This window comes from Myodes glareolus, chromosome 19 (assembly GCF_982192425.1).
Source record: "Myodes glareolus chromosome 19, mMyoGla1.1, whole genome shotgun sequence".
NCBI classification, from domain to species: Eukaryota; Metazoa; Chordata; class Mammalia; order Rodentia; family Cricetidae; genus Myodes; species Myodes glareolus.
In genome coordinates this window covers 32,776,178-32,786,303 of record NC_142044.1, presented here as the reverse complement: position 1 = coordinate 32,786,303, position 10,126 = coordinate 32,776,178, and the positions used below count along the sequence as shown (strand labels likewise).

General features: G+C 37.2%; 1 pseudogene; it reads left to right on the top strand.

The window, feature by feature from the left end:
* The first annotated feature begins 2,269 nt into the window (after positions 1-2,269).
* Positions 2,270-2,628, top strand: LOC146891068 (large ribosomal subunit protein eL43 pseudogene; annotated as a pseudogene).
* Positions 2,629-10,126: the final 7,498 nt, after the last annotated feature.

Here is a 10,126-nt window from a genome sequence, read left to right as displayed (position 1 = left end):
TGTTTAATATATATTAAATAAATATCGCTCACTCTGAGTTTGCACCACATACTTATTTTAAACTAACCACTTTTTATAAGATCATTGTCCCAGATTTATTTTATCTTTCCAGAATTGCTTCAGCTGACCCTAATTTTACTTATAATAAAATTTACTTTCACATTTGTTTGTTTGGTGTAAAAGCCCCTGACATGGTCATAATTACCCATGCTTCAATGAATTCACCCCTCACTTCTTCCTCACTCTATAGGGGATGAAATGAACTTATTGTCTCAATTCTAGTAACTGTTCCAGTAGATACAAGTTTATCAGCATTGTCATTAAACTACATTATGAGATTCATGATTCTATCCTTTGTATAGTTTAAATTTCTCTCTTTTTCTCTCATGTTTTACTAAATACCACTGCAGTTCCTATCTCTCTCCCATCTTAAAAGACATCAGATATAACATATATAAGATAAGTCTTGCTGATATGCAGGCTCAGCTCTTTAAAATCATAACCCTATACAATTCATATGAAACCCGAAAACAAGCCTAAATTTGTATCTCATTTATGAAATGTCTGGAAAATACCCTTTTAAAATTTCAATCACAAAACCTAAAGAAAAACTGAGATGTCATTAGACATTGGTGTAGATACGGTTCATGGTTTAAATGTGTATTTTCTGTCAGTCTTGACAGGAATCTTGGTTACTAAAAGGCTACTGTTAGAAAAATAAATCAGTGAGGGCATGGATTTCTGTATTTTACTAATTTGCTTTCATTGCACCTGCATTGATATGCATGTATGGATGTATGGAAACTACCTGTATTTTATTTGCAATTTGTAAGAGCAAAAGTATCTCAAAATAAGAAGTTTTAAAAATAATCACAGTAAGAATGTATAGGAGGCACGCTACTTCTTTTGTAGTTCCTACAGTTAGGTAAAAGAGGAACTTTTATCTAAGAGGTGTATCTGCCTCTGTAGTTGAATATTTGCTACATTTTTATTTTAAAAATAGTTATATGTTAATAAACGAGTTAAATGATATTTCAAAGAAGGACATATTTATAGCTCTGAGTATTCAGTAAGCTGAGGTCTAATGACATTGATTCTGCAACGAAATCCATCCTACTGTAAATAAAAATACAGACATTTATGATATTTTTTAAAAATTCAAAAATGTGTAAAACTTTGGCTCTGAGAATTGCTAATCCTCATTTTCCAAGAACTGACCAGAAAAAAAAAACTGTGTAGGAAGTGGCGAAATTCTCCCCTGAGATTAAAAATGCTTCTTATGTAATAGTTTTTGAGATACCAGAAGCTTAGGTAAAAATCATTTTCACCACAAATCTTTTTTTCTTATGAGTTTTGAAATTAAATATCCATTGAACCTGAGATTAACTTACATGGTAACAAGTGGCAGTAATAAAATACAATTACATTAAGAAATACTTCACAAAAGTTACCTCTACAAAGTCCCATAAAATATCATGATTTATAATCTATTGTCTTACTCATTGATCAGTCAGGACATTGAAGCCTGGTGATGAAAGTCATTTTGATTTATCCAAATTAAAACAATCACACATTTTTAAAGGAGTGATCGTGCCTATGATCTTGTGATGAGTTCTTGCAAGTAGAATGATGAAATCAGTTTTATGAGTGTCCATATTGAAACTGTAATCAAATTTATGCAGTCCTCTCAGTTACTGTAGGATGCATGAAGAAAACTATGAATATCCCACACATTCAGTCACCAAGCAATGTGAATCTTAGTGTAGATTATGAAAAGAGAATAAAAACAACATCTAATTGATTTGCTGGCCAAAGGGCCTAAGGGGATTCCACAAGCAAACCAGCTGTTGTCAAGACCATAAATAGGTTGCTCTCTGCAGACTGACTGCAAGGCCTGATTGCTGAAGACAATACCTGTACAGCTCATTAAAGATGGAGAGTACAAGCTGATGCCTATGTAGAGCTTTCCTTCCTTTGTTCTAGTATCTTTGGCACAGAAAGGTTCTCTGCAGGCTCTCTATGGAGAAAAGTCAATACTAAGTCAATTGCAAACCCTTTATCTACAATGGAGTACTAGCACACTGCTAGGGATGCTAAAACAATGGTGGGACAAAGCTTATGTGAGTGATTTGACTTCAGGCCTCTTATATGAGATGGAGCCCGTAGCTGACACTGCTTGTGGAACCAAGTGCCTGAGACTAGATAGCCCAGGGACCTAGGGTTAAACCAAATAATAATGCTCTTAAAAAAAAAAAAGTAGTGACTCTCCATGCTTGGCTTAGGTTCGGGCGACTTGACTAAACGCGCTAAGCAGGTCGGGATCGTCGCACTAAGCAGGTACAGGTCCGGCTATGGTGCCTCCCTTCAGAAAATGATGAAGAAAATTGAAATCAGTCAGCAGGCCAAGTACACGTGCTCCTTCTGTGGCAAGACCAGATGAGGAGACGAGACGTCGGCATCTGGCATTGTGGTTCCTGCATGAAAACAGTGGCTGGTGGGGCCTGGACCTACAACACGACTTCTGCCGTCACAGTGAAGTCTGCCATCAGAAGACTGAAGGAACTGAAAGACCAGTAGAAGTGCTACCGTTTGAGACCCAAGTCTACTCAATAATGCACAGCCAACTAAATAAATGGATTAACTTACATAACAAAAAGTAGTGATAAAATAACACCTAATGATATTATATGATACTATAGATCAATGCCTTGTTAAGCTATCATCAGAGAAATTTCCTCCTGAAGCTGATTGAAAAAAAAAATAGAGAGAAACAGAGTGTGTGAAAAATGAGAGACTTTGAAACACTCATGCTAAATGAGATGTGTTCATTAAATTCTCCTACTTAAAGCTCAGGGAAACTTTTCGGAGAGGACGCAGAAAGTGTGTAAGAAACAGAGAGGATGAAGGACATCAAGAAAGCAAGGCTCTCTCAATCAGCATGACCCAAGCTCCTATCACTCACAGGACTGAAGCAGAATGCCCAGGGTAAACATGGGTCTGCAGCAGGTAGGTTCTCTGCACTTAAATTATGTCTTCCAGTTTTGTGCTCTACGGGATTCTTGGGTGTGCAAGAGTGGTATCTGATTCTTTTTCTTTTCTTGGGGAGTTCTTTTCTTTCTGTTGGTTTGTCTTGTTCAACTTCAATGTGATGATTTTTGTTTTATCTTTTTTAATATTGTTATTTTAAAAGCAAATGTATAAATGAATAAACAAATAAAAACCTAGCCACTAGGGTAAAGTTTAACAACTGAACTGTCTCTTATTGGGAAAAGAAACATCAGTTTTCCCCCGTGGCGTGACACTGAATATATCAACCACTCCAGAGTAGGTGTCATGCTCATGAGTAGTTTACTAATATAGAATGAATTTCACAGGACTTTTGTTGTTGTTATTTTGTTTTGGTGTGTGTGTGTGTGTGCATGTGTGCTATTATTTGGTTATAGCTTGCTGTATTTATTTTTCTTTTGATGTGTGGTTTTATTTTTTTTTCTTGGTTTCTCAGGGGTTTGATGTTGTATTAGATTTTTGTTTATTTTATCAGAAAGAATTTAAAGTTTGGTGTGTAGAAAGGAAGAGGATCTGGAAGGACTTTGAGGAGGAGAAAAAGTTGATCAAAATATATTTAAATTTAAAATTGTTTTAAATAATAAAACATACTTTAAACAATTAACCTCTCATTTTAGTAAATTAACTATGGCTATGCCCTTAATAGTGCTGAATTATGGTCAGTCTCTTATATTCATTTAAAGAGTAATTTACTTTAAATAATTAAAAATTTACTTTCAACATCCAAAGCTCTTTTTTTTTTTGACTCAAACCAATCCTTGTATTACAATGAAAGAAAGACCTCTATCTCTGGTATTCTCTTGAAAAAAATTCTGGGTCTCTAAAAGATAGTGATAATAAAATGTTAAAGTTGAACAATAATTTTCAAGTTCTCATGTGAATATAAAGAAAGAGAATATTTATTGTTAATTATTATGTTTGCACCTTTCCTTAGTTAGGACCACATAAAATACTTATGAAGTACAAAATAATTTTTTAGATGATGGTTTCCTTAATTTATCTCAATTTCTGAAATTTTGTGTCTTCCTATTGTTAGTCATAATCAAAAGTCAATGTCAAATATTTTGACAAAGGGACCGAAACCCAGCACTGGAAAACTAATTACTGGCATGGAGGTTGTGAAAAAAAGATCATACCAGCAGATACATGTTCAGACTTCTAAGGTCATCACAATTCCCACCAAACATTGGTTCTTCTCATGCTTGAATCATATGATACTGAATTTATTATGTATAATTAGTTATACTTGCTCAAACTTGTGGCCCTCATACACAAGATAAGAAAAAAGCAAAGAATTCACAGAATATCTACCAATCAAATGTTAACATTGAAGAGCATGAAAAACTTATATTTGAGTTAGGTAGGTTTCTTGATCATGTAATATATCTAATGTGTGAATCTTAGGAAATAGGAATAAGGTTTGAACAGATATATTTGAATGGACAAAAATAGAATAAATTCAGTGTTCCAATGTGGGTCTCCGTCTCCATCTCCATCCATCGCCAGATGAAGGATCTATGGTGATAAGCAAAATATTCATCAGTATGGTTATGGGCCAAGGCCAGTTCAGGCCCCCTCTCCTCTGTCCAGAAAACAATCTGGGGATCTCTCCTTGGACCTGGGATCCCATTTATAATCAAGTCTCTAGTAAACCCTAAACTGACTCCCTTAGTTGAGATATATTCTACCCTGATCCCATATCTATCCTTCCTACCCCCCCTCCCAGTCCCCCGAGCATTCCCCATTCTTCCCCTGCTCCCTTCTCTCTAACCCTCTCCCCTTCCAACAACCCTCCTACCCCCCCCCCCCCATGCACCCGAGGTTACCTGGGACTCTTGTCTATTTCCAATCTCCAGGAGGAAAACTACCTGAATTTTCTTCAGGTTCACCCTCCTATCCAGCTTCTCTAGGATCACGAATAATAGGCTCAAAGACCTTTAATTCTGGCTAGAATCCATTTATGAGTGAATACATACCATATTCCTCTTTTTGGGTCTGGCTTACCTGACTCCCTAGGTCCAAACGAGAAGCAGAAGGAAAGAGAACGTGAGCAAGGAAGGCAAGATCAGAGGGAACCTTCATCCGACGATGGATGGCGATACAGACGGAGACCCACATTGGAGCACTGGACGGAGTCCTCCAAGGTCCAAATGAGGATCAGAAGGAGTAAGAACATGAAAAAGGAAATCAGGACCGCGAGGGGTGCGATCACTCACTGATACAAGGGGACTGATCTAATGAGAGTTCACCAAGGCTAGTTGACTGGGACTGAGCCAGCACGTGATCGAGCCAGATTCTCTGAATGAGGCCGGATTCTCTGAATGTGGCTGGCCCGGAGTCTTTCTGAAAAGCCATTGACAATGACACTGGGACTTGTTTCCTCTGCATATACTGGATTTCTGGGATCCAGTCTGTTTGGATGCTCACCTTCATGGACCTGGAGGGAGGGGGGAGGAGCTTGAACTACCCACAGGGCAGGAGACCCTGACTTCTCTTGGGGATGGATAGGGAGGAGGGGAGGGTGTGGGGGGAGTGGGAGGGAGTGGGGAGGAGGGGCGGAAATGGAGACTTTTGTATTTTAATAAACTTTGAGAAAAAAAAAATAAAAAAAATAAAAACCGAAGATAATGGTTAAAAAAATAGAATAAATTAATAAAAACCCACAAACACATTAATATTTTCAGTTCATCTAGGACCTTTGATTTCTGTGAGAGGTCTCTGAAGTTTAATGATAACTTCCCTGGTTCAAGGTCATCAACCAACAGTTGGAAAAGCTGATCCAGTTCAAATTCTTCTCATCCTTCTCCACAACTTACCTGCTTGCAACTGTATGTTCACATCCACAGAGTAAACAGAAAGATGAAAAGTCACAATATATTTATGCCTCAGTGTCCCAGAGGAAGAAAAGTTTAATCCACACTAAAATGTTGCACTTGAGTAACCGTGGAGCCTTTAGAAAGATCGATAACCACCTTCCTTTTTCCTATGCAAGGTACGTTCACAAAATGTGATCCACCAAACACATGCACTTTCTACCTCTCCTCAACATATGGTCAAAGAACTGTGCCGTATAACTCATAGAGGAAGCATCACATTCATTGGCTTTCACATCTGCATATATTGTCCACAGATTCACAGACCACATGATTTCTCCCTAAGGAAGGAGATTAAAATCTGTTGTAAAAGGAGAGAAAAGCCTCATACCTAGAGGGAAAAGTAACCACCCTGACAGCTCTGATTTGTTGGTTTTTAATAAGCCTGAATTATGATCAAGTTATAATTATGACATAAAATATTATGCAAAGCTGTAAGGAACTAATGTGAGATGTGCTTATTGAATTAGACAGTATAAATAATGAGTACACATGATAAAAGAACACTTGTTTCTTGTTCCAGTAAAATATGCTCATCCTCTGCTATTATTTAAAATATTAGTATGCCATCCATCCAACCCAAGGACTTAAATTTCTAAAAGAGATTTGCAAAAAATTATATGAGAGTTGGTGTCAACATAACAAAGGGTATCAAAGCCATTGAGCTTGTAACTTTAGCTCAAATCTCACTGTAACAAATTGGAATATGTTATGTCCCTCTTCTACTTTTTATCATAATTTTCCCAAGTACAAAAATAAAGAAAACAACTACCCTTATAATTGTTTATCTTATTTATCAGCTAGGTAAGATATAGGGTCACTTAAGGGGGCAAAATATAGGTGTCAGTGGGGAAATTTCTAAAGACATTTAACTGAGATGGGAAGGCCCATCCTGAATGAGGTTGGTACTATATCATGATCTGGATAGTTGACATTAATAAAATAGAGCACCAGATTTTGTCTCTCTCCTCCTGACTGCTGATACCCTGTGGTCAGCTGACCTCATGCCTTTCCCATTGGGATAGGCAATGAGTTAAAATAAGCTTAGTTTCCTTTAAGTTGTTTTCTTAGAGATTTTGTCAGAGTAACTGGACAATTAACTAATATAGTAGCTAACAAGGATGTTGTGTGTTTTAGAAACAGCATGCACCTAATATATAGCAATGGAATATTAAGCTACATTGAGTGGTTTGTAGTTTTATGTTTCCGTATTTCAATAAAAAATAAAATTACTTTACTAGTCAAGGATTGTAACAGGAATAGAATTTGTAGAAGAATATGCAGATTACATTTATTAGATTTATAATATAGGCTTTAATTGGGAATTTATTAGATTGACTTATAGTACAGGGACTGCATAGTCCAACAGTGGTTGTCAAATTGTTAGGGAAGCTGAGACTCTTTGACTCTTGAGTCCAAGAGACTGGATGCTTTAGCAGCCCCAGTTTGATGATAAGAGTCACAGGATAGAGGAGAATATCTGGATTTTCTATGGTTTTTTATTTCATATTTGATGACTACAGTAGCTGAGTTCTGACGGGAAAACAACAATCGGATAGACATATACTTACCAGCAAGCATGAAGGCAGGATAGCAAATAGCGCTATGTTGCTGCTCACTGCAGGGGAGGGCCTTCTTCACTCTACTCGCTATCTGTCCTGGAAGTATGTTCACTGATCTGGTCAGAGATGTGTTTATTAATTTATCCAGCTGCAATAAAGTTCATAATTAAGGTTAGTCATCACAATTTCTGTTCCACTAAACTATAACCACTTGTTATGTCAGCTCTGGTGATGGGTACTCCAACAATAACCTGACAGTTCCATTTTACAGCAGAGAGACCCGGCAAAGCACAAAGACATTCAGGATGGGAAGGATCAAGGACCTTATTTGCGCAGTAGAAAAGTGAAATCAATTTCCAACTAAAACTTTCTTGAAATCCTTTGCAGTAGGTATCATTTTTTCAAAAAGAATGAGGTTTGATGAGTCTTTAAGAAGCTTAAAGCAAAGAAAAGTACTGAGCAGATAGCCCAGTCATCAAAATATTTGGAGAATGGATTCCACTTCTGGAAAAGTCTTTTCAATTTTTGAAGCAGTGATTATATCCTTCTTCCTTAATAGGCATAAGAATGTGGGCCAGGTAAATTTTCTTTTGCATTATATTATGAATCCCTGTCTACAACACTCTTGTATTGCAGATGGTGTCATCTGCAGGTAATTTGAACAACAGACTCCAGTCATTCATATCTTATTTGGTACCACTTCACCTTATTCAACTGGGAATTCTTTTGCATGTGTGTGTGTACACACACATATGCATACATTGTGATGTTTGCACTGGGAGTTGAGGAGGAAGAAGGAGACAGATGAATTCAGATGCACAGTCAAGGTTTTTGCAGAGAGATCTTGAGTCAAAGATTTGGGAACCAAATTGAGTATGTGACCAGGCCTGTGTAGAAAGAAGGAAAATGAAATGATAGAAGTGGCTAACTTATGCAAGTTTCTAGGAGGATGCAGGTGTATATTTGCTATAATACTAGGTAATATTTATTCCTTCCAAGGATTCTAAAAGTAAGACATCTGCCTAAGTCCATTTAAAAAAAGACGAAGAAGAAGCTTCTATAGAGTAACCAACTAATCAAAGTTCCATAATTTTAATACTGTTAAGAGGTAGTTTTCAGCAGCTGGTTCCTTTGAGTGGTAGGAGACTGCGCTTACAGATTTGTTCATTCATGTTGAGGCAGGTTTAAAGTCAGTCAAGTACTCTTTGCAGTGGTGGTGGATGAGTGCCACTAGTTGCCTTTGACCTGACCTGACCCTTATACACAATCAGTCTCCGGGTTTCAGTCTTCAGGATTATCATCCTAAAATCCATATCCAGTAGTCAAGACATCAACTTGTGACTTTATGGGGTAGCTTTGAAGAGTCAAAAGAACAATTTGGGACAATCTCGATCACGATGTCAGTGACTCACACTGTTGTCAGAGTAAAGCATTGGCCTGACTTGCGGGACTGCTGTCATTCCTACACTACCAAGACCACTGCCTGTAGAAGAATCAGAGTTGCAGACCTTGCAGATATCTAAAAAATAGTGGTTTACGTGATTACCAAGACAGAGTATTGTTTTTTGTTTTTTTTAACTGTTTCTATAACCTAGGTATGAAAGGTGCCAATAAATTTACATTATCAGAAAGGCAAGAAACCCTAAATTCAAGATGGCACCATCAGAGCCACCAAATTTGATCTTGATCCAACTTTACTGACAACTGTAATTTAGTCAGAATATTATTTGTCAGCTGTGTACTAACCATGTATCCATTGTTTTTCTAGAAAAAAATATAAAACCCCTCACAATTTTCATGGCCTCCTTATTCAGAGGGCAGGCTAGATTGTATTAGTCCAGACATAATACATGCATTAGTGAAGCCCAAGTCATGTCTATTGTTTTTTTTTTCTTGGTGAATCCCTTAATTTATCTGCAGTTCCTTAGAATTTTAAGAAAGAAGGTGCCTAATCTTAGAAAACTAGAAGTTGAAAATAAATATTCCGGCCACTCTCTCACAAAGATAGACAAGATGGACACCTCATTATAATATGTCATGCAACCTACCACAGTTGACGGGGGGGGGGTGTCATTGGAAAACACATCATTTCCGTTTGGTTTGCAGAAAATAGAGTAAGTGATCACAGTGGTTGGAGAAAAGGAGCAAATTCTTGAAGGTAATGAGAGAGTGAGCGCACATTTTGTGAAGATAAATATGTATCAAGCTTATTTTCTCTGAATATTGTCCCGGTCTCTGTGGATTACAAGTGATCAAGGGATTATCCCCTGCCTTTCAGGAGCTTGCATTATGGAACAAACCAGAACAAAGTTTAATGTTGGCATAAAATTGGCCATCCATTTACTTGCTCACGAGTTTAGAGGTAGTTCATAATGAAATGTGGCTTGCGAACAACTACTAAATTCACGTCTTATTTCTGTCTGGCTATAATGAAATTAGAACACTCAGAATATTTAAGTTTCGATGATATTCTATTACTTTATGTCAGAGGTTCCTTTCCAGGTCTTCTCCATTATTCCTCTGTGAAGGACATCTCCATTTGAACTTTTCTAGGAAACACAGTTCACATTCACTGTAGGATTCTCCATCCAAGGTCGTAACAGTAGCCTAACATCAACAAGTGCT